Source organism: Balaenoptera ricei, chromosome 3 (genome assembly GCF_028023285.1).
Source record: "Balaenoptera ricei isolate mBalRic1 chromosome 3, mBalRic1.hap2, whole genome shotgun sequence".
Taxonomy (NCBI): Eukaryota; Metazoa; Chordata; class Mammalia; order Artiodactyla; family Balaenopteridae; genus Balaenoptera; species Balaenoptera ricei.
In genome coordinates, this window is record NC_082641.1 from 25,730,059 (window position 1) to 25,755,717 (window position 25,659).

Consider the following 25,659-nt stretch of genomic DNA (forward strand, 5'->3'; position numbering starts at 1 on the left):
CTAGTTCCTGGTTGTATTAACCTAAATACCAATTATTTTTTAGGTTCTTCTGTCTCTATGATAATTTAATTTTATACATAACTCTATGATTGTAGGCATTATAATGAGCATCCCATTTTTTCATTTCAAATTATGGCAAAGACCACACTCAGGGTAAATTTTATGAAAATCTTTAAAAGTGTTTAATGTTTGAGACTTCACTAAAATACATAATTTATTAACTAATCTACCTTTAAAATAGCCTAAACCATCACAAGACAAAGCTGAAGTGGACCTTATACTTACACAAAAGTAGATGTAGTTTTTCATGCAGAAATTATCATAAACAAAAGATCTGAACAGATACGGAATTGATAAAAATGTAGGTTCAAGAAATGAAAGAAAACTGCCAGGCCTTAAATCATTTACAATAGCAACCAACAAGCAGACAAGCAAAACTTTCTTAACTTTCAGGCTATTAAAACTAAATCAGTGAATGCCTTATAAAGATGGAAGGGCTAATGAAAAATATTTCATTGGCACCAAAGGAAAACAAAATAATAATTTACAATTATTTAGGTATAAATCTAACAAAATATGTACAAGATCTATAGGAGGAAAACTACAAAGCTCTGATTTTAAAAATCAAAGAATATCTAAATAAATGGAGAGATAGTCCATGTTCATGGATAAGAAGACTCAATATTGTTAAGTTGTCAGTTCTTCCCAAGTTGATTTATAGAATCAACAAAATCCAAATGAAAATTCCAGCAAGTTATTTTGTGGATATTGACAAACTTATTTGCAGGTTTATATGGAAAAATATCCAACAATATTAAATAAAAAGAACAAAATCTGAGGACTGATACTACTCGATCACAAAACATTATAAAGCTACAATAATCGAGACTGTATGGTATTGGCAAAAGAATAGACACATAAATCAATGAGACAGAATAGAGTCCAGAAATACACCTACATACATATAGGCAACTGATCTTTGTCAAAGGAGAAAAAGCAATTCAATGAAGATAGGATAGCCTTTTCAACAAATTGTCCTGGAGCAACTGGACATCCACATGCCAAAAAAAAAAAAAAAAAAAAAAAAAAAATCTAGACACAGACTTTACATCTTCCACAAAATTTAACTCCAAATGGGTTATGCAAACCTATAAAACTTCTAGAAGATAAGATAGGAGAAAAATTTAGGTGCCTTTGAATTAGGTGATGATTTTTTGAATACATAATGGTGATTCATGAAAGAAAAAAGTTTTAAATTGGACTTTGTTAAAATAAAAACTTTTATTCTGCAAGTGATCTATCAAGAGAATGAAAGACAAATCACAGACTGGAGAAAAAAATTGGAAAATACATTTCTGATAAAATCCAAAACAGTAAGAACATCAAATGCTTGCCAGGTTGTAGAGCAGTAGGAACTCTTATCCACTAGTGGTGGGAATGCAAAATGGTACAACCACTTCAGAAGACAGTTTGGCAATTTCTTATAGAGCTAAGCATAGTCTTAACCATACAAACTGGCAACTGTAGTCCTAGGTATTTACCCAAATAAGTTGTAAACTAATATCCACACAAACACCTATACACAAATTGTTTACAGCAGATTTGTTTATAATTGCCCCCAAATTGGAAGCTACCAAGATGTAGGTAAATGGTTAAACAAACTATATTACATCCATACAATAAAATATTATTCAGAGATAAAAAGAAATGAGCTATCAAGATACAAAAAGACACGGAGAAAACTTAAATGTGTATTGCCAAATGAAAGAAGCCCACCTGAAAAGACTATGTTACAATATCATTCCATCTATAGGACATTCTGGAGAAAGGCAAAACTATAGAGACAGTAGAAAGACCAGTGGTTGCCATGGAGTTGAGGGAAAGGAAGAAGGGATGAAGCACAGCTGATCTGTAGGGCAATGAAACTATTCTATATAATACTATAATGATGGATACATGGCAGTATGCATTTGTCAAAAGTCAAAGAAATACAAAGAATGAACCTTCATATAAACTATGGGCTTTAGTTAATAATAATGTATCAATATTGCTCCATCAATTGTAATAAATGTATCACACTAAAGCAAAATGTTAATAACGGGAAACTTTATGGGGAGGGAGAGATGGATTTACAGAAAATTTCTGAACTTTCTGCTCAATTGTTCTGTAAACCTGAAACTTCTCTAAAAAATAAAGCCTATTTAAAAAGATGTACATTATATTAAGAATTTTTGGAGAAAAATTAGCTCAAAGCATAACATTAAAAAATAAGGAGAATGAGTTTAGTTTTTTTTTTAATCTAAAACAAGAAAATCAGAGAAACTCTAGGAACATTTCCCAGCTCACTGGCAAGAAGATGTATAACTCAGCCTTTTCCATTTAGAGTATTTTCTGTGTTAATATAAAGAAGATGACTGCAAAGGGAAGGAGGGGATTTATGCTCAGAGAACAAAGCCCTGTGAGTTCATCACCTTCGTGTATATCTTCCAACAGTCGAAGAAACTAAATACATCATAGATTATTCAGATCAACGCTTTGAAAATCAATGTACTCCCAAAGCTTATGTCCCTCTTCTGAGTTTCCCCAGGGTCTATACCAAAAGTAACATTTGATCTCTTGAATAAACAGTCTTTGTTTGTGACTTCAGATCAAAGCTAGTACACAGATGGGGAATCTCATGGGAAAGGAAGTGGAAAGGATCTGTAGCTTATACTAAGCTAGCTCTATATTTTTCGACTTCCTGAGTGTCTGTAAAATTCTACTAAATCACCTGGTTATCGACAGCACTGTGAAAAAATACTTTCGATATTTCTTATTGCATTTTGGTCTTGGGAAAAAAGGCAACTTTTATATTTTATGTTTTCATAAAAATAGCTTCTCTCTTGCTATCCCCAATAAGCATAATCCTTATGTTTTCACATTACCTTGCCTACAGGGTGGTTATGTTCGTTGTATTTATGGTGATTAAAAGCACTTGGTAATGTCTCTAAGAGTGTGTCATTGATTTACTAACAACAATTCTGAGTCTATATTTATCCAAAATTGGTAAAAGACAACCCATTCTGTATGTGTGCACAAGCACATGCATGTCAATGTGTGTATATTGCTAAAGCTGATTACAGTCTAGCTAGATTAACACTTGCTTGCCATCACCAAGCATAACACAAAATAAAAGGCATTTCCTAAAACACACACAATACACTCAGGTAGCTACAAGAAGAAATACATAGAAATAAGACACTGTGTGCTTCCTCGAGAAGAGTGTTCTTATGGGAAAATATGTTTGGTGCTCTTGAAAACACACTGACAAAATGAACTTTTGGAATACAAATCCTTCCGAGGATGGGGACTGCCTGGAGGTAAAATTCTTACAGCATGGTGAGAGTAAAAGATTATTCTTAAATCCCACAGCTAGTTACTGGTTATATCTGTTGTCTAGGTCACCTGCCCTCTAGTTCACTGCTCTTTCTACTAAATTTTGCTGCTTTTGTTCTTGGTTTCTCCCCTACCAGATCATATTTGACAAGTACCACTTAAGGTTACCATTGCAGATCACTAGACTTTATTTTCCTAGCACCTCAAACCAAAGGGAAAATAGGATAAAGAAAGTAGAGAAAAATAAATCCTTGGGTTCAAAGGAAAGTGCAGAAGGCCATGCCTTTCCTAGGGTTATGATGAATTCATACAGCTCTGGAAAAAATAAGCAGTCTCTGCTGCTGTTACTAGTTTTCTCCTAAAATTGTGTGCATTGATCTAATATTTCTAGTTATGCATTTGTCTTCTGATAATTTTTTTTAATTTTTGAATTACCAATGTTTTCAAGCACTTTAGTGGCAGACGGAGAAACAATTTAGACTGTGTGCTTTTCTTCTATATAGAAAAGTAAAGAACCTTGAGTCAGTAAGACCTGCTGTGCCTGAACATGTCTCTAAGAAGCTTTTACTTTCTTTTTCCATTAAATTTAGTGCTATTTTCACACACACCCTTGATTTCTTATGCAGTCTCTTATCCAAGTTAAAGATTTGTCAATTCTGTCTCCTTTTTGCATCATCCTTAACTCATATGAAGGCAAGTCATTCTTTTAAAATGAAGAAGTTCATATTTTTAGGCTTCCATTCTTATAGAGGGTGATATTTGTGTTTAATTCTTATACAAGGCAATCCACATCACCCTGTAGATGAAATAAGGGTATGATAAACTCACGTGTATTAAATTGTTACTAATTGTAAATCAGGAATAATAATGTTTACTAAGTATCAGATAATGCATGTAAATAACCTTGAACAGACAGTATCTCATACATAATAACTACAAAGTAAGTACAACCATAATTGTTTTCGCTATTGTTTTTCTTATTATTAAGCGGGCCATTCACTATTTGCTCCTCCAAATTCATTTTATACCCTTCTCTGCCCTGTTTTATGCCCTAGGAGGTTGCTCTCTGTGAAATGTCTCCTCGGAGCACCTTTGTCTCTGGCTTCCTGTTGGTTGCAACCCATGGAAATCACCGCAGGACATCAGAGGGCAGGAGGAGAGAGCATTCGAGGTATTTATTACCCCCACGTCTGAGCTGCCTCCAGGAAGTGGCTGATAACAGTTATCTTGAGTCACAGCTCCTACAGGTGGTTCATCGTCTATGGCTTCAACTCCCACTCTGTTCACGTAACACCTTCCTAGGTCCAAGGTCAAGACTGCTTCCAGTGTTACTAGTCTCTTCATTTTCTCTCGTAAGTTCCATTTGTTCTGCCCCTGAATCTATAAATAATCCTTCACTAAACTTTCTTCAATCCAGCCTTTTGAGTATAGTCTGTTCCCAGCTAGGACTCGAATCCACCACTACTAGAAACTACTAGTGACACTATAAAAACTATTAATACTGTTACTATTGCAATTGCTATTATTACTACTATTACTATTACTGCTGCTTCTACTTCCATTACTGGAAGTAGAATAATACCAGCAATAATATTAATGTCACTGAGCTATGATGAGGATAAAGTAAAAGGCGAAATTATACTTATTTCCTTCTGTGAATGAAAGCATTCCAGTGCCATACCTTTCAAATTTTAGGCACCCTTCTCTTAGTGTCTTTTACTTTCCTAAAGACCAAAGACTGTGGTATTTCCATTATCCTTCTCCTTATAACTGCCCAGCCTATACTTACCATCCAAACTTCTATCCCAACAGCTACAGTTCATCCCAAGACTATTCCAAATAGTCTTAACTTTTTGTCCAAATGAGAAGAAATAAAACACCTGGCACATTAATTTCATACTCTTATTTACCTGCCAAACCAGCCAAATAAGTTAGGTGATATAATTTTAGACAGGAAATCATCGTACGCGAGAAAATAACAAAGACATCATGCATGCTCAATGGCAGTAAATGTGACAGGTATGACTCATATCCACCTATCGCATATTATTTTGATGAATTTAGTGTGATTTCATCAGGACCTGCCTTATTTTGTAAAAATAAGAACAATTTAACAACTGGATCAAACACTTCCAAAATAGATGTCATGAGAAGAGCCAGCATCTGTGTAAATGATCACTGCCTCAGACCTTACCTACATGTATTTGCCAAGAATCTTGTAGATGACTAAGTGCTGGTAAATATCATTAGCTGGACTAATGCAATAGAATTTTGATCTCTTGAGACATTAGCTGACATTTTATCACACTGTGAACATTCTCTTTATTTAAAAAAAATTCTATTCTTCAATAGTATGAATACTTTGTATTATTTTCATAGTTTATCTTTTTTATTGAAATATAGTTGATTTACAATGTTGTGTTAGTTTCTGGTGTACAGCAAAGTGATTCAGTTATATATATACATTTATATATGTTTATACATATATTCTTTTTTAGTCTTTTCCATTATAATTTATAAAAAAGATATTGAATATATTACCCTGTGCTATACCGCGGGACCTTGTTGTTTATCTATTTTATATATAGTAGCTTGTGTCTGCTAATCTCAAACTCCTAATTTATCCCTCCCCCCATTTCCCCTTTGGTAACCGTAAATTTATTTTCTATGTTTGTGAGTCTCTTTCTGTTTTGTAAATAAGTTCATTTGCATCATTTTTTAGATTCCACATGTAAGTGATAACATATATTTGTCTTTCTAAGTCTGACTTACTTCACTTAGTATGATAATCTCTAGGTCCATCCATGTTGCTGTAAATGGCGTTATTTCATTCTTTTTATGGCTGAGTAATTTTCCATTGTGTATATATATATATATACCACATCTTTTTTATCCATTCATCTGTCGATGGACACTTAGGTTGCTTCCATGGCTTGGCTATTGTATATAGTGTTGCTACGAACATAGGGGTGCATGCATCCTTTTGAATTATAGTTTTGCCCAGATACATGCCCAGGAGTGGGACTGCTGGATCATATGGCAACTATCTTTTTAGTTTTTCAAGAACCTCCATACTGTTTTCCATAGTGACTGTACCAATTTACATTCCCACCAACAGTGCAGGAGGGTACCCTTTTCTCCACACCCTCTCCAGCATTTTTTTTTTCTCCACATCCTCTCCAGCATCTATTATTCTGACTGGTGTGAGGCGATACCTCATTGTAGTTTCAATTTGCATTTCTCTAAGAATTGGCGATGTTCAACATCTTTTCAGGTGCCTACTGGTCATCTGTATGTCTTCTTTGTGTCTACTTAGGTCTTCTGCCCATGTCTTGATTGGGTTTTTTGTTCTGTTTCGTTTTGTTTGATACTGAGCTGTATGAGCTGTTTGTATATTTTGGAAATTAAGCCCTTGCTGGTCATATCATTTGCATCTTTATCTTTTAATTAATTGTTTCAAAAAGATTCCACTGGAGAAACATCCAATTTATAATTTAAATATAATGTCTTATTTACAAATCTTGAGCTAGTGATATAATTTCTTATGAACTCAATTGCCATTTCTACTAACTTTTAAAATTTTTATACTGAGTGTTAGTTCTCAATGGTTTCAGGAGTTATTCCTTAACAACAAACTGTGTCATGTTCAGATCTCAAAACCTCCAATATCCTGATAGAACCAGCAATAAATTCACAAGTGAACCAAGCTCAATATTAAAAGTCCTTATTATGCTATATATGCTTCTTTTTATATGGTCGTAATTGTGTTAGGCACATAAATGACAATATCAAAAGGATTCTTGTTTTGGAATCTTGTTAGTTTGAAGCAGCTGTCAAAATCTCCCTTCTCAGAAATTATGAATTTCATCTTAAAGCCTCTCCTGCACAACTTTTGACAAATTGTTTTCCCTTACTTTTCATTTATGGGTTCGGGCATTCTATTTTCTCATTAATTAATGTATCTGGCCCTATCCCAATGTTCTCACATAAATTCTCTCAAGATGCCACTATAAGGCCTCTTACCTCACAGAAAGTAGTGATCCTGTAGTCAAGAAAACAATATTTAGAATTCTCCCTTTTTAAATTTAGTCTATACCCTTTTTTCTATCATCTTTCTCTCTCTTAGCATCTTAGATCTTCCTTTCTTGAGCCTGTGATAGAATGAAAATCAAAACTAGTCACAGTCCCTACCCTCAAAAAATCCAGGGCTTAATGAGGGATAATCACTGATCACATAATCTTGCAAATACATGCAAAATCATAATGATAGGAAGTGTAATGATAAACTATGTACTAGTATAAGAGCATGTAACAGGGTAAGCTGACCTGACCTTAGTGCTCAAGCTATATAATTGCTGACACCAGAGAAATCTCTATAAATAAGGAAGATTTGACTGTTTTGCTGAGAACACTGGACATTCTGCAAAAGGTTTTAAACAAAGTAGAAATATGATCAGATCTGCTGTTTTAAAATTTGACTCGGGTTTCCATTCAGAGAAATCATTTAAGGTAGGGCAGCATGGAAGCAGGAGAACATTAAAGTGGCCATTCTCAGATGCCAGCTGTTCCATGTATCTATTACTTCATTATAACCACATCAAAACTTAGAGGAGTAAAACTACAACCATTTTGTTAAGCTCACAAACTCTGAGTTACAGGGAATATAGCTGAAGGTGACTCCCTGAGTTGAGAGCTGAAGTCATCTGGAGGCTTCTTCACCAACACCTGGTATGGGGGTTACTTTAGGGCTGGGCACAGCTGAGACGTTGGCCAGAACAACTACATATGGTTTTTCTATGTGGGTTTGGCTTCCTTATAGGATGGCAGAATCATGTTAGTTGGACTTCTTACATGGTGCCTTAAGACCCCAAGTGTGACTGTTCCAAGAAAACAATAACGAAGCTGCAGGACCCTTTATGACCTGCTCTTGGAAGTAACATGGCATCACTTTTGCCCTACTCCATAGGTCAAATTCAAGGTGAAAGGACAAAAGTTCACATCTCTCAATAGAATGAGTGTAAAACAATTTACAGCCCTGTCTTAAAACTTCCACAATTGTCAAAATGTAATATTAATTGAATTAGGGAAGTTAATATGATGAGAATAGGGTATATTTGATAATATTGGAGGATCTTTATGATGTAACGATATCCTCTATTCATTCCTGGCATAGGTTTTTTTGTTTATTTCTCTCTTTTTTCTTAAAACAGTCTTCCTGAAAGTTTAGAATTGCATTACTCTTTTCAAAGAATCGACTTTTTTATTTGTTATTTTTTCTATTATAAATTTGTTTTCTATTGCAGTAATTACTATTTCCTTGCTTCTTATAATTTGCAGTTTGTTTTCTAACTCACTAAAATGGATGCTTAGAACTTTGATTTTCAGCCTTAATATATAAAATGTTTTCAGCTCTACATTTATCCTTTACCCGTTTCAATGATATCCTTCCAATTTTGATATGTAGTATATTGTTTTCCATTTATTTAAAAACATTACCTTTTCCATTGTGACTTTTTCCTTAACCAATGACTTTAAAAGTTTTTTGTTTAATTTCTAAATATATGGGGATTTTGTGCTTTTTCTTCTGTATTAATCTCTAGTTTAATTTTACTGTGGTCAGAGAACATACTCTATACTCTGCATTTTATCAGTGCTTTGAAATGTGTTGAGACTTGCTTGATAGCCCACCATATGGATAATTACTGTCAGTATTTCATGGGCATTTAAAAAGAATGTGTACTCTGCAATAGTTGAGTTTAATTATTGTATATATGACAATTAAATACTTTTGTTTTTATTATGTTTTTCAAATCCTTTATATCTTTACAATTTTTATGCTCTTCTATTGATTAATAAGACTAGTTAAAAATCTCCTACTGATTTCAGATTTATTTCTCATTTTAGTTTTGGAGATTTCTGTTATATATATTTAAAACTATGTTATTAGATATAAATTCCTATATATTCCTGGTGAATTAGCATTTATATTATCTTAAAATATCTTTCTTTAAAGTAATGATTCTTGCCTTAAGTTTACTTTGCTTGGTATTTAGTATAACTAAATTTTTCCTTCTGTTAGTGTTTTCATGGCATCTTTTTTCCCCCATTTTTCATTGTTTACATTTACATATTCTTACATTTTACATGAATATTATAAATACTATATAATTCAATTTTTTAATTCCATTTTTAAAACTTTGTATTTTAACTGCATTCTTTATTCTGCTATTTACTGATAATTGGAATTAGGCCAAACCTACCATTTGCTTTGTTTTATTTCACTCCTATTCTTTGTTCTTTTTCCTCTCATTTAAAAAAAAAAAATTTATTTAGGATTCATTAAGTGTTTTAATTCCATTTTCTCTCTATTAGATCTTTAGCTGTTCATTCTGTTAGTATATATTTTTCACTTCTTAGATAATGAAGGATGTTAGGATACTATAATTCCAATTAACTTTCTCTTCCATACATTTAACATGTCATAAAATGTTATTGCTTTGTTTTATACAGATGGTAATATATTTAGATCTACATACACTGCTTATCATTTCATCATTTGTTATTTCATCTTCCACCTCTGATATCAAATATTATATTATTTTGCAAATGCCCCCAAAACAAATATATCCTGTAGATGTAGAATTCTACTTTGGTAATTTTTTTCTTTGAAGTACTTTGTAATATAATTTCTGGCTTGTACACGTTTCTCCTAATAAATTAGCTGCTTACTTTAGTTTTAATCTTTTGAAAATAATATATCTGCTTTCTTTGGCTACTTTCATAATTTTCTTTGGCCTTTGGTTTTTAGTAGACTTGCTGTAATATGCCTAGATCTTTTGCATTTTTTCTGTGGCTTTTTTTTCTGCTTGGGGCTCTAGACAGTTAAGAAAAACTCTCAGCTGTTATTTTTTCATATGTTACTTTTAATCCATTCTCATTCTCCTTTCCTTATGCAGTCTGATTACATACATGTTGAAACTTTCCACTTTGATCCAAATGTCTCTTATACTCTTTTATGTTTCCCTCACTTTGTCTTTCTGCACTTCAGTGTATATATTTTCCACTGACTTATCTTCTAATTGGCTAATTCCTTATCACACAGATAGGTTTTAATTCCAATTATTATTGCTTCATTTCTGGATGTTCCGTCAGATTTTTTAATACTGTTGAATTATTTCCTGAAATTCCCAGCCATGTAATTTATTAGTTGGTAATTTAATTATATTAATTTTAATATCCTGCCATATCTGGATATACTATGGATTTGACTGTATTATCTGCTCCTGCACATGCTTTTTGGTAAATTCTTGTCTTTTTGTGTATGTGGGGTTTGTTTGTTTGTGTTTTCGATTACATAGGTGAAAATATTCCCAATATGTTATCCTCTTCAAAGAAGACATATTTTTTCTTCTATAAAGCAGATGGCAATGGAGAGTAAACCTTATTCCATATACAGGTTGCAATAAATTGAACTTGGCCTCACTGTTTTTCAGGATTGACTAATTCCTCCATTACCTTTATTGCTTTGTGTAGCCCTTTATGATCCTAATTGAAAGCCTGGTGTGAATATCAAGGCACATCATCTTTAATGAACCATAAATATCATTTTTCATTTCCCATCCTCATGATTTTGCTGAAAGCTCAATTCATTCTTTTAGATTTCCAGGTTCTGATTTTAAATCATCAAATGCCTTGATGAGAAAAACCATACCAAATATTGGGATCATTTGCTGAACTTCCATTCTTTCTGGGATTTTAGTCTCACAATCCTTACTCCCTTGGATTTCACATAGGTATTTTTAAAATATTTTTTTTCTGCTCTTCTAGTTAATCTCAGCAAGAGAGTTGGTTATAAATATGTTTTATATCACTTCTGGAAGCAGAAATTTCTCTCTTATTTATTTTTCTTCATAGGTTTGCCCCTGGTAAAATATTAGAGATTTGTGCACTTACTGGCTTGGCTCCTCTCACGATGACACACGAGGACTTTATCTGTTTATTGTGTCTTTTTCTCCACTCAACGATATAGCCATAGGTTTGAGGACAGTAGGGGTCACATACAAAGCAGGTAATATACATGCATGGTAGTGGAATTCAAACAAGGGGTCAGAGTGGAAGATACCAATTTTAGAAAACACTGAAGTTTTGTGCCCTTAAGAGCCTTTATCACACAGATGTGCAGTTCAATAGAACTCTGCTTAAGTGGACCAGCACAATGTTTATGATTGAAGAAGCAAGATTTACACAAATTAACACAATGGAAGATTGTGATATTAGTGTGAAATCATGTTGTGCAATATAAATATAGATCATAGTAACACTTCTGATGCATGCAGAGAGTTCATATTTTTCAAAAGGTAGAAATAGAGATACGAGTTTACATAGGGTAAAAAGGCTACCATATATAATAATAAATTCTTTAAAAAGAGTGTATCATTTCACATTGTATTGCTTGCATTTTTCAATCTTTAACTACAAACACAAATAATTAGTTCATTAAAACCTTTTTTGAGATTATTCTTATTAAAAATGTAGGCTTAGCTACATTCTTAGCTATACAGTCTCCCATAACAAATAATCAAAACATTTAATTTTAAAGTTTTAACATACACATTTTCATTTTTGACTTATTATAAATAAATTTAAATGAGGAAAAATTATAACAACTTGAAATTTTGACAGAAACGACATTGTCCCTGAGGCTCTCAATGATGAAATGACAGTGAAGTCAAAGCACTATCCAAACCATGCCGAGTGAGTCTGTCTAAAGCAGCATCAATCAAATAATAAAGTGTAGATTTAAAAACTGCCTCAAAATGCATCCTGTATTTTATTATCATGGAGAGATACACTGACATAACCTTACTACTTATTCTTCTAGAAACACTAAGCAGTAATTCACTTAAAATATTATTCAGCAATATTTAAAATCCACTTTCATGATGCTGAATGAAGCGGTAGAATAAGATGAAACCAGTTACATTTTTGTAAAAAAAAAAAAAAAATCAAAATAAATTAATTCAGAATTTAAATTGGGACTCCAGGGAAAAACATAAAAGTAAACCAGTATATATAGGAAAAGGGAATTAATAAAAGTAAAAGCTGAAATAATTGAATTAGCTTCTCCATACATCAAATTTAACAAATCAATTCAAAGGATTATCTTTTTTAAAATAAATATAATTCTGAATTGGGTATCTAAGAAATAATTTTAGAAAACACAATAACAAATGAGGACAACAGGAAAAAGATATAAAATGTCATATATATTTAAACCTATGTGAAACCAATACTTTTTTTATAAGTATGGATTTTCAAATTTTCTCAAGAAATGATTTTTTAAAATATGGGTGAAAAGGAAAAAGCAGAAGGATTTTATTTTTCAAATTTACTCTAAAATTCATCTAGGTACAAGATCTAGATGAATTCATGAGTTCATGAGGTAGGATGCCAGCTCTGTGACTGGGCTGTGGGTAGAGGCTAGAAAGTTTTCAAGAAGACTGTTAATGAGAACAGGAACAACACTGAGAAAACCCTTATATAAAACTGAAATAAAGATGATACGTGTAGCAGAAAGTATATCAGAACTGTGACCTGCAGTAACATGGAAAATAGAAAATTTACTTCAGATTTTTTGGATCTGACTAAGGGGATTTCCAAGCAGAATTTTAGCTGTGTATGATTGGTAGGAATATAAAGAAATGAGGCAAGGTTTGAAATATTTGACTTTAAGTGGAATTTAACCAAAATATAAAGAAGCTAGGAATTGTTGGGCTAGAACATAATAACAGTTTTCATTCTAAGTCTTTCCATCCAGCATAAAACAGTTTTCAAAATGGGGAATAACATTAGGGCAAAGATAAAATCCAGGATTCTGCCTGCAAAACATAATCCCAGAGTAACATTTATATCACAGGGGTGAATATAAACTGTTTGTTAAGACATCAGAAAGATTTAAGTAGTGCCTTGTAAGCCATCTCAACTAGACCAGGGATCAGCAAACTTTTTTGTAAACGCCAGATAGCAAATATTTTAGACCTTATTGCCCATACGATCTCTGCAGAAATAATTCTGTCATTGTAGAGAGAAAGAAACCATAGACAGTACATAAATGAAAGGATGTGGCTGTGTTATAATACAACTTTATTTACAAAATACAGGTCATTGGCCAAATTTGGCCCATGTGCCATAGTTTGCTAACTCTAAGCTATACAAAAAGTGTCATAAGGGCATGCCTCTTAGACATTCTCTGATAAACTTAAAATCTTTAAGAATACCAAAGTTGTCCCACATAACCCTGATCCTCAGTCCACATCAGAGAGGCCCTGTCTCAAAGAAATTTGAGAGTGTGTCTCTTGTCCGATGGAGTAAATTCCAATATTACTCTCACATGCAAAAAAAACAAAAACAAAAAGAAAAAAACCCCACTACCTTGCTTTTAAAGAGAATCATTTTGGGGGAAACACCATCATGTAATAAAATTGACAAAGATGGCTCAAAATGAAAGGAGGTTTCTGAACTTCAATCTTCTATGCATGAGAAGGAAATTGGGAAATCTACTCAGGTACAAACACAGGTCATTACTAATTAAAACAAGGGGAAAAAAAATGACTTGTAGCCAGAACCAAGTGTCAAAAGGTAAAACCAAACCATAGAAAGCCATATCAAAGGAAAAGGATTGGGCCCAGGTACATGCAGTTCCTTTCCCTTCATGCAAAGGGAACTGCATGTACCAGTTCCTTTTGCATGAAGGAACTGGTACATGCAACTGGCTGAGTTTCACAATTGTTATGGACTAGTGACTTCTATGTATATCTCATTCTGCCTGTTTCCTAATGGGAGTATTCAAATATATTCCTTCCTCGGAAAGAGAAAAACAAATATCGTATATTAATGCATATATGTGGAATCTAGAAAAATGGTATAATTGACCTTATTTGCAAAGCAGAAATAGAGACACAGATGTAGAGAACGAATGTATGGACACCAAGGGGGGAAGTGGTGGGGTGGGAAGAATTGGGAGATTGGAATTGACACATATACACTATTGATATTATGTATAAAATAGACAACTGAGGGGAATATACTGTATACCACAGGGAACTCTACTTAATGCACTGTGGTGTCCTAAATGGGAGGGAAATCCAAAAGGGAGGGGATATATGTATATGTATGGCTGATTCATTTTGCTGTGCAGTAGAAGATAACAGTGTAAAGCAACTATACTCTAAGAAAAATTAATTTAAAGAAAACAAATATATTCCTGCCTCATTATTATACATGAATGTATAAGAGACAGGTAAGTTCTCTCTTTACCTCAAAGGTTTTCAGATGAGAACGACTGTATACATGCAGATTAGATACTAAGGAACCACGTCTGTACCTTGACCTGAGATGATAAGATTCTGGATTTTTAGCTGATGCTTGGACTTGAACTGAGAATGTAATAGTATAGTATTTTAGAGGACAGAGTGAATGTAATTTGCATGTTGGAAAGATGTGAGTTGTATGATCAAACGGAAGACTGCTTCAGATTGCATTGTGCAAAGAGGACTTCAACAAAATCTCCTATTATACATGTTCCTCTACAAAATGATTCTATGATTCTCTAAACACAAAGTGTTTAGTTCTCCACAGCATTTAGTCTGGTTAGGCCCTGAGAATGCTGTTAGCAACAGAGTGCAGCAGAAATGGTGCTGTTTTACTTTAAAAGATATGCTTCTACCTGGGCCTTTGGGAATATTGATTTGGAGACACTCTTTCAGAACTCAGACACCGTATGTTGACTCAAGTCAAATGGAAATGTCATTAGTACACACCTCATTTGCCAAACCTAACTCAGGTCTGAGTCAACAGTCAGCATCAACAGCCAGCCATGCAAGTTTGTCCTCTTGAACATTCAAGTCCAGTGGAGAGTCTACATGTCTAGAGCCACTATCTGATGGCAACTGTATGAAGATCTTCAGTAAGAACTGCTTAGCTGAGCCTTGTCAATCCATAGAACTGTGATAGACAGTAGTAAATTTTTATTTAAAGTCATAAAATGTTGGGCTGGTTTGTTATGCTGAGATTGATGAATAGCACATAAGATAAATTAATTCATAGATGGCATATTATCGTTTAGCTCAAAAACTCAATTTGAAGTTAATATCAGCATAAAATACTATGAATCAACAAATTTTTAATATTTTTACTATACAGGTCATCAACAAGTCATTAAAATGAAGATTATGAGTTGGCAGAAAAAATAGATCACAGGTACTAGTGGTCATTTGAGACAATTAATTTAATTACATGTGATGAAAGTTGTAGCCTTGGTGGTTAAATAGAGACCATCATCAGTCATCTTTTCACAATTAAAAATTACTTGAAAACTATTTCCCTAAAAGAGTAAGGATGGTCAGAGATTCCATCATTTATAATTCATTCATCTGCCATATAAAAAGTGTTTGGACCTCCCATTGGGAAGGTTCACTTACTGAGATGCCTACCATCAGTAGCCTGATTAATTTTCATAATACTACATATTTGGCAGCCTTCTGAACTTTGTGCTCCTGTGATAATCCTGAATCAACCTGTGAAATAGTGAAAAATAACATAATCACAGACTTAAATGAATTATGGTTCTCAAAATATTGACAAAATATACAGAATATAAGCAAGGTGTGTATCAATCATAGAGAGTCAACTATTTTTTTCTTTTCCTCTTTTTTTTGCCACACCACGTGGCATGTGGGATCTTAGTTCCCAAATCAGGGATGGAACCTGCGCCCCCTGCGGTGGAAGCATGGAGTCTCAACCACTGGACCACCAGGGAAGCCCAGAAAGTCAACTATTTTTAAGAGTCTTCTTTTTCAAAAGATGGTAGATTTAGGAAAACATCTCTCACATTAACCAGTGAGAAATGTTGATTTTTTGGCCTTCTTCCTGATACCAACAAACATAATTTCTTACTTTAAAATTGGATGTAGGAGACCATAATGTAAACAGCATAGTCTTCTAATAAATTTCTATTCTCTTCAGGACAATTAGAATACGTACTTAATTCTGCTAACAGCAAGACCTTGAGGAAAAGTTTTAGAAACACTGGCATAGGCAAGGCTGAAGAATATTAAAATATATGTTTCATTAAAATATAGTAAAGGCAAAAAAAAAAATATATATATATATATATATATATATATATATATATATATATATATATATATATATATATATATATATATATATATATAGTAAAGGCAAAAGAGCAGGAGTTGTAGCCTGAAAAATAAATTGAGGATAAATGGTGGCGGCTCCTGCAAGTCCGAAAATTTACAACTATTTTCAATAGGTAATAAGAAGCTATTTCATAATTCATCTTGAGAAGTGAATTTATGAGGCCAGAATTTTGTTCGAGGAAGTTCAATCTGACAAGATTATGCAAAATGTATTGTTTAGGTAGGTTCTCCACCAGCAGGGAAAATAATACCTGAGCCAGTGCAGACACAGTAAGTAAAAGAAGAAAGGAAGACATGGAGGGAAGTGAAAGAAAAAGAAGGCAAGAGAAGGGGAGGGGAAGGGAGGAGAGAAGACAGGAGATAATCGGAGAGGTAAGAAAAGAAAAGAGAGGATAGGAGAAGAGAGAAGAGACCAAAACAAAATACAGATCATTTATTTATTGGCATGCTATAGTTTCCAGAGGTTGTTAGAACATATACTGTTCCTTGGGCAGCTGCGGCAAGGCTGTTTTCAAAGCAGAGATATTGAGACTGAAACTATCAGAGATGAGAAATCTGAAACTCATCTTGACCTTGCCTTTTAGCTTCCAGCTCTTGAACAACAGTTCACATGAAAAGGTTCATTCTGAGTTACTACACATGAAAAGGCTTATTCTGAGTTGCTACAGGCTTTTCCTTGAATTCTCCAGTTCATAGCCTCTGCATTTAACTTTAACCCATTTTAACCTCATTGTGACTTCCTTGTTCATGTTAGATATTTGTCTCTCCCTTTCAGTTCCAGCTTGCAGTCCACTAACTTACTTTCCTGAACACTGCAGCTTTATCATTAAGTCTTCTCTAGGATCAGAGTGACTTCATCACCAGATTATCTTCTTCCTCTGCTCACCTCTCAACCTAGGTATTTTCACTATTTGCACATCCTAGACTTCCATCCCCTCACACTTACATACCTGGCAAAATTTGCTATGCTTCTTTTCCATTTGCTACCATTGCCTCCAGTTTCTCTCACATTAGAACTTTAGATCCCTCACTATGGCAAATATTATTTGGTTATTTTCCCTTCTGTTTCTGAGTATCTGTAAATGGGCACTACAATAAAATTGGGATAAAATTATGAAGAATATATTGTACTCCATTGCTTTTTAGAAGCTCAAAGATTTTTTTATCCTATGCAAAATATTTTGATGGAAACAATGTAATTCTAGTAAAGCTAAAGCTGGAAAAATAAATCCATTCTCAAGTAATACTGCCAATACTTATTAAAGTTGAGTGTGGCTGAAACTTTTGCAGTTCTTAGTAAAATACTTAACTGGGGACAACGAAGAACTTGATGACAGTTGGTTTGTTGATTCTTGTGATTATAAACCAAAAGAGATAGGTTTTTTGAAGGATGAATTGCACAGTATCCCACACATAATGCTGATCACCTAACAATCCAAACATGGCATAATGTGGTGTCTCCCAAAGTTTTTTAAAATTAAGACTAAAATAGTAAGGTCTATGAGACATTCAGATATAAATACTTCTATATTTTAATGTTTGAGTTTTAGTTTTCTTAAAGAGAATAAGTGGTGCTATGGAGATATTGCTAAATGTCAAATACTAAGTAGCTGAACCACCAATTTTAACACAGAAGCCTGAGTTTCTCATTCTACCTGTTGCAAAGATATAGACTGAATTAAAACCTCCCATGATTTTGTCTTTGATGAAATATATTCAACATGAATATACAAGTAAAGAAAAATATGGCAAGTAAAGAAAAACATACTTTACTATATGTTCTGCAATGAAATTTAATTGATGCCCATTTCATTCAAAATGAGATTTCTAGTCAAAAAAGTTAGTAGAATCATAATTACTCAAAATCTGTTCAACCTATCAAACCACAGCACAGTGGAATGGGCTGGAATTACAAGACTTGTGACATTTATGTGTGTGTGTGTGTGTGTGTGTGTGTGTGTGTGTGTGTGTGTAAATATATATATATATATACATACTTTGAAAATGAGAATGTACTATGAATACTGATATACCTGACATTTCTGCTCTCCTTCATAACACAAGAGAAAGTGCAGTTGGATTGAAGTTGCTTTCTGATACTATAATGGTGGTTATAGTTTCAGTGTAACTGGTTCACATGACAAGAAACAAAATGCTTTGTCACTTTGCCAGGTTCATTTCTTGTAAATATATTTCTTTCAAGGACTGTTGCAAAAAAGTCTACCTTTTGAAATCATTTCTGAAAACTCAACATATGCTGATAAAAAAGTTACAAAACTGCTCAAAATGCAGAGTATTTATTTCCCCAAAAGGAAGTCTCATTGACATAGAGGATGGGAACTTCCCTGGTGGCACAGTGGTTAAGAATCTACCTGCCAATGCAGGGAACACGGGTTCGAGCCCTGGTCCGGGAAGATCCCACATGCCGCGGAGCAACTAAGCATGTGCACCACAACTACTTAGCCTGTGCTCTAGAGCCTGCGGGCCACAACTACTGAAGCCTGCGCACCTTGAGCCCATGCTCCGCAACAAGAGAAGCCACCGCAATGAGAAGCCTGCGCACCGCAAGAGTAGCCCCGACCCGGTGCCATTAGAGAAAACCCATGCGCAGCAACGAAGACCAAACACAGCCCAAAATGAATGAATGAATGAATGAATGAATAAATAAATAAATAAATAAACACAGAGGATGAATCAGTGTTTATCAGATGAGGGCAGCAGAGGGACACAATACAGGTAAAAGAAAGGTAATGTTGGGCTGTCAACAATCCTAATTTAAGAATTCTGAATTAAGACCAGGCCCTGGGATCTAATGTAAATGAGGGTTTGAATACGCAGTGATGGTGTCTAGAGCTAGCTTGGGAAGGAAAGACAGCCCTTCTTCCGTCTTAATCTTTATTGCCCTATCCAAACTTTTGGATTTGGGCAACTGATTTTACAATTAATTTTATATAGATTTCTATATAAACACTACTTTAGATTACTTCCTACAACAACATTGCTGTTCCTCTATAGAAATTATGAAGCTGCCACCTCCATTTCACATTTAGGGATTGCAATATATTATTTTATAGGTGCAGGGGTTAAGACAGCACACAGTAAAAAAATTAACTCGAAGATCAGAAGATATTTTTTTTTAAACTCCATATAAATAATCTAACGTACAAGTGCATTTCTCTCTTAACTGCAGGCCCACAGCTGTATTTCAAATGTCTTCATTTTTGGAAAAAGGAGGGCAAGGTAAAATTAAAATGTATAGTTTAATTAAAATCAAGTATTTATCAAACATCTAATATTTAGTTGATAAATATAATTTCTTCCTTTCTTTCTCTCCCATTATGTAATATTGATCTATCTCCTTTGCCTATTGTAATTTTATAATACATTGTAAGATCTAGTAGTATAGTTGCTTAGAATTACTTATATTTTTTGGCATTGGATTTCTATTATTTCATATATTTTATTCTAGATTATTTTAGAATAACTTTGTTTTTAAATTTTTTCTCCCACGACAACAATACATTAGAATTTTTATTTCACTTGTATTAAACTGGAAATTAATAGATTCTAAATTTACTCAAATTGTGTTCTAGGTATCTTTAAAAAGAATGTTTATTTTTCTATATGTTACACTTTTATCATTAAATTATTCTATATTTATTATGGAGAATGGAATTCTACCATCTTTAGGATTGCTACAAGGATGTTACTAATACATAAAACCTTTTATTGATGTTCAAATTATTAGTATACACCCTACCACTCTGTAAATATTTTAAATAATTATAATAAATTGCTGATTGATTTTTGTATGCTATCATTTTCAGCAAAATAATAATCTCATTATTGCCATTTATACCATAATAATTATCATTTATATGGTGTTATAAAACTGTTACATAAAAATCTTGAAAGTAGTTATACTGAAACTGTTGATTGCCACCTAACATTAATTTTCCCTTTTCTTTACAAAAAGAAAAAAATCCCAAATCCAACAGCCAAAAACACTTGAGTTCGTTCTTTGCAGTGATGTTAAAAATAATTGACTCCTTAGATTTCCTTGTGATTGGAAGTGGCTGTGTAACTCAATTCTAACCCATGATATTAAGATACTGGTGGGGACTTCTGGAAAAAGTCTTTTTTTTTTTTATAGTTGTTGTTTTAACTTTAATGCTTACTGAAATAAGCATATATACAAAGAATGCAAGTCTTAAATGTATAGTCTGATGGATTTTTACAAGGTTATCACACACATACCCACCACCAGATCAAGATGAAAAACATCGCCAGCTCCCCAGAGGACCTCTTATGCCACCGTGGAATCACTGTCCCATACCCAAAGTAACTGCCGTATTTACCTCCATCACCACAGATTACTTCTGCCTGTTTTTGAAGTTTATATGAATGGTGTCATACATTTTGTACTGTTAAGTATTTAGCTTTTTTCCTTGCTATTCTCTCTGTGAGATTCATCCATGTTATACGCAGCGGTAGTTTTCTCTTTTGTTATTGTATAGTTTTGTGTTACATAAGTAGTACCATATGACCCAGCAATCCCAGTACTGGGCATATACCCTGAGAAAACCATAATTCAAAAAGAGTCATGTACCACAATGTTCATTGCAGCTCTATTTACAATAGCCAGGACATGGAAGCAACCTAAGTGTCCACTGACAGATGAATGGATAAAGAAGATGTGGCACATACATACAATGGAATATTACTCAGCCATAAAAAGAAACGAAGTTGAGTTATTTGTATTGAGGTGGATGGACCTAGAGACTGTCATACAGAGTGAAGTAAGTCAGAAAGAGAAAAACAAATACCGTATGCTAACACATATATATGGAATCTAAAAAAAAAAAAAAAAAGAAAGAAATGGGCAGAAGAACCTAGAGGCAAGACGGGAATAAAGATGCAGACCTACTAGAGAATGGACTTGAGGATATGGGGAGGGGGAAAGGTAAGCTGGGACAAAGTGAGAGAGTGGCATGGACATATATACACTACCAAATGTAAAATAGATAGCTAGTGGGAAGCAGCCGCATAGCACAGCGAGATCAGCTCGGTGCTTTGTGACCACCTAGAGGGGTGGGATAGGGAGGGTGGGAGGGAGACGCAAGAGGGAGGAGATATGGAGATATATGTATATGTATAGTTGATTCACTTTGTTATACACCAGAAACTAACACACCATTGTAAAGCAATTATACTCTAATAAAGATGTTAAAAAAAAAAAAAGTATTTTAAAATAGGCAAATTCATTTGGCATGCTGCTTCAGCCTTTTGTCCTCTCTGTCTTTTGCCCTTTCCCTCTTCTCCTGTATGGATTATGGAAGCAGCATCTAGTGGGGGTAGCAATCGGTATATGAAGGGGTTTTCTGTTGTTTATAGCTAAACACATTCTTGATTAATGAAGATGTTATTGTAACATTATGTCTGAGTTCAATCATTTATCTCTAGAATTTGATGGGTGAAAAAGATATTAGGCCAGAATGTGGGTTTGAGAGTCATTTGAGGAGAAAAGGAGATGTAAACTACTCTTCTAGGACACTGGAAATGTAAACGGACAAGAAGCATTAAGAGCCCGCATGAGCTTTTTCGTCATGAATTTAACATGAGACAAATCAGTGTGTCTCTACAGTGCTTTTCTCCACCTACCTTCACTTGAATGGCTGCAGGTGTGTGTGCAGAGCTTGAATTGAGATAGGCTTAACCAAGATTGTAAATTTTCCAAGTTAATATGAATAAGAAAGCAGGAGACAAAGCAATTGAGCATATATATTCAAGGGAGTGATTATATTGATTTAATGAAAGTTAAACTGGGTAAGGGAGGAAGAGAGAACATCAAAGGCATAGACATAAGTGAAAGAAGCAATGATCAATCTCATTGGAGTCAGAGAGAGAGATGCTTTTACCAGTCAGGGTTTTCCAGAAAAGTAGAAGCAGAACCAGTAGGATATGTCTCTGTGCGTGTGTGTGTGGGGGATGTATTTAAGAATGTCTATGTGTAAATCTATTTATATATTTATGATCAGCTAGACCTATCTATATGTATATATACTATATTAAGAAATATATCTATGTATATATATACACAAATATATATTTGTGTATATATATATATATATATAAATGAGAGATACAAGGAAGAAGGCAGGGAGGGAGGGAGGGAGAGAGGAAGAGAGGAGAGAGGGAGAGAGAGAGGTAAGAGAGAGAAAGAGATTTATTTCAAAGAATAGGCTTATGTAATTCATTTCTGGGGCTGGCAAGTCTGAAATTCATAGGGCAGACTGGCAGAATGATAACTCTCTTGGGCAAGGGCTGATGCCAAAGCCTTGAGGCAAAATTTCTTCTTCCTTAGGAAAACTTCAATTTTTCTTTTAAGATCTTTCAATTGATTAGATGAGGTCCACCCATATTATCAAGGTCATCCTTTAAAGTCAATTGATGGTATGTTAACCACATCTACAAAATACCTTCACAGCAACACCTAGATTAGTGTTTGATTGAATAACTGGGTACTATAGCCTAGCCAAGTTGATACATAAAACTATCACACGCATGAACTTGGAATCATGCCATAGTTGCAGCTATTGGCGATGACAAGCTTTAGGTATGATGGTAGGTACAGATCAAGTTGGGTAGGGGCCAAGATCACTGGTCACCAAAGAAGAGCAGTTTAAGGAACCAGGTTGTTGGAAGGATAAGCGAATATTGAAATTTCCAAAAATAATACAGAAGTAGTTTGGGAGAGTGTGATAGTCCTTCAGAAGGGAGGAGTAACATAGGGGCATAGAATATCCCAATGAGAGAAAGTTCAAGAACATGTAATAATCTGATGTTCAAAGTTGGGGGCCAGATAAAATAACTGAGATCGTCAATTAAGAGAATGTGATTTGCACTCAGTCACCTATTATGATTTCATACTTCCTGTTAATTACTGAACTTCCTGCTTGGGAAATGGCAAGGACCCAGTTCTAGAGCCCTGAGTCAGGGATAGGACTCTAGTCCCTTCTGAAAGTGGTCAAAAATAGTAAATCAGGGTCTCAATCTTTGTATAGTCTGGGGAGTTAACTCTCAGTACAAGGTAGTGACATTAGCCCAAGAAAAAGACACAAACATTCTTACTAAAACTAGGAACAACATTCAGAAACGGACTTTGCATTCATGCCCCTCCAATAATTCCCTGTCTTACGGTTTGGCATTAATATACCAGGAGATTTTCCTGCCAGAAATATGAACTTTATAAAAAGAGGAGCATTCATTTTCACATCCTACCCAATTACAGGTTAATTGATTGCCAAAGCCTGAATATTTCTCAAGGTTTTTCACTTGTCTCCACACTTTGTTACAACTGTTCTAGTACAAACCACAACAATTATTTCTTGCATACACTCTCATGTGCCTTCAGACTTGATTTACACCAATTTATTGGAAAGGCACATAGGGGATTATGCCACTCCCCTGCTTAAAGCCCGTCACTATTATTTTTCTTTTAGAATTGAGTCCAGCGTTACAAATGTTATGATCTCACCTCTGCCTCTCTTTCATCTATGTCGTATGGCACCCCCTCTGTCTTGTTTACCAGGCTCTATCATTCTTAGGTTTGCTTTAGTTAATCAAATGATCACTGTTTTCTAATTCAAGCCTTCATAAAAGTATTTTTATCTACCTTCCCATTGTCACTTCTCTTCACTTTTAAGTATCAGTAAAAATGTAAACTTTGTTAGAGAGCATTATGAACTGAAAGTTTATGCTCCCTCAAAATTCATATGTTGAAGCTCTAAACTCCAGTGTGATGATATTTGGAGCTGGTCCTTTGGGTGATAATTAGTGTTACATGATATTATGAAGGTGGGATCCTCATGATGGGATTAGTACCCTTATAAAAAGAGACACCAGAGAGCTTGAAATCTCTCTCTACATGCACAAGAACAAAGGAAAGACCATGTGAGGACACAGCAAAAAGGTGGCCATCAATAAGCTATGAAAAGAGCTCCCATCAGGAACACAGTAAGCCAGTATCTTGATCTTGGACTTCTCAGCCTCCAGAACTGTGAGAAAATAAATATTTTTGTTTACGCCATCCAGATATGGTATTTTGTTATGGCAGTCCATATGACAGGGAGTCATTTTCTGACTCCTCAGCTTTTGGCTCCCAGGGTTATTCACTGTGTATTTGTACTTTTTAGTAAAGTTTCATATTTACAATCTATTATTTGTACAATAGCTTTCTTCTCCAAGTGTACATAAGGCTTGTAGGGACAAAGAATGTGCCTGTCTTAAAACCTAAGCTCCTAGCAGACTACTTGGATCATAAAAAACACTTAATACTTTATGCATTGAAAACTGAATAGGTTAATAAATGAAGGAATGAATGAAGCCAACATCACTCATTCATATTGACCACAGACAGTTTCATTGTTGTGAAGTTAAGTGTAATATGTAAAATAAATATCCAGATTTACGGGCGACTAAACTGTGAGTGCTGAATATAATTGTTGTGGAAGCAAATATGATATTATCTGAGGAGTTTACAGGGAAAGAAAATGACATTCAAATCAGAAAGGAATTGCTAAGATACAGTAGGACCTATGCATATTTGGAGATTATGGGGAAGGAGTTAGAAATTAGAGAGAAATACAAGAGATAGTATGAATCATGTTTGAAAAGGCTTCCTAGAGAAAATAGGGCATGAATAACATTTGCAAGCCTCCATGAATTTATGCTATAAGGAGGTGGGTCATATATACGGTAAATAGTGTAGTGTGCCAATATTTCAGAAACTAATGCAGTTGATTAGTTATAGAGTTCTATTTCTAATCATACATTCTTAAATCTCCTAATTGTAATTATTTGTCATGTTAAAATTAAACATAAGCAATGGAAACTATAATGTATAGCATTAATGTGGGGATCTCACATCCAGTAGGAGGTTATACTAGATTATCTTCAATTTCTACTCCAAATCATAAATATGATGATGAGGTTAGAATCTCTCAGAAATATGATACAAGATTTCTGTAAATGTATCACTCAGTAGACAAACCATTTTTTTACC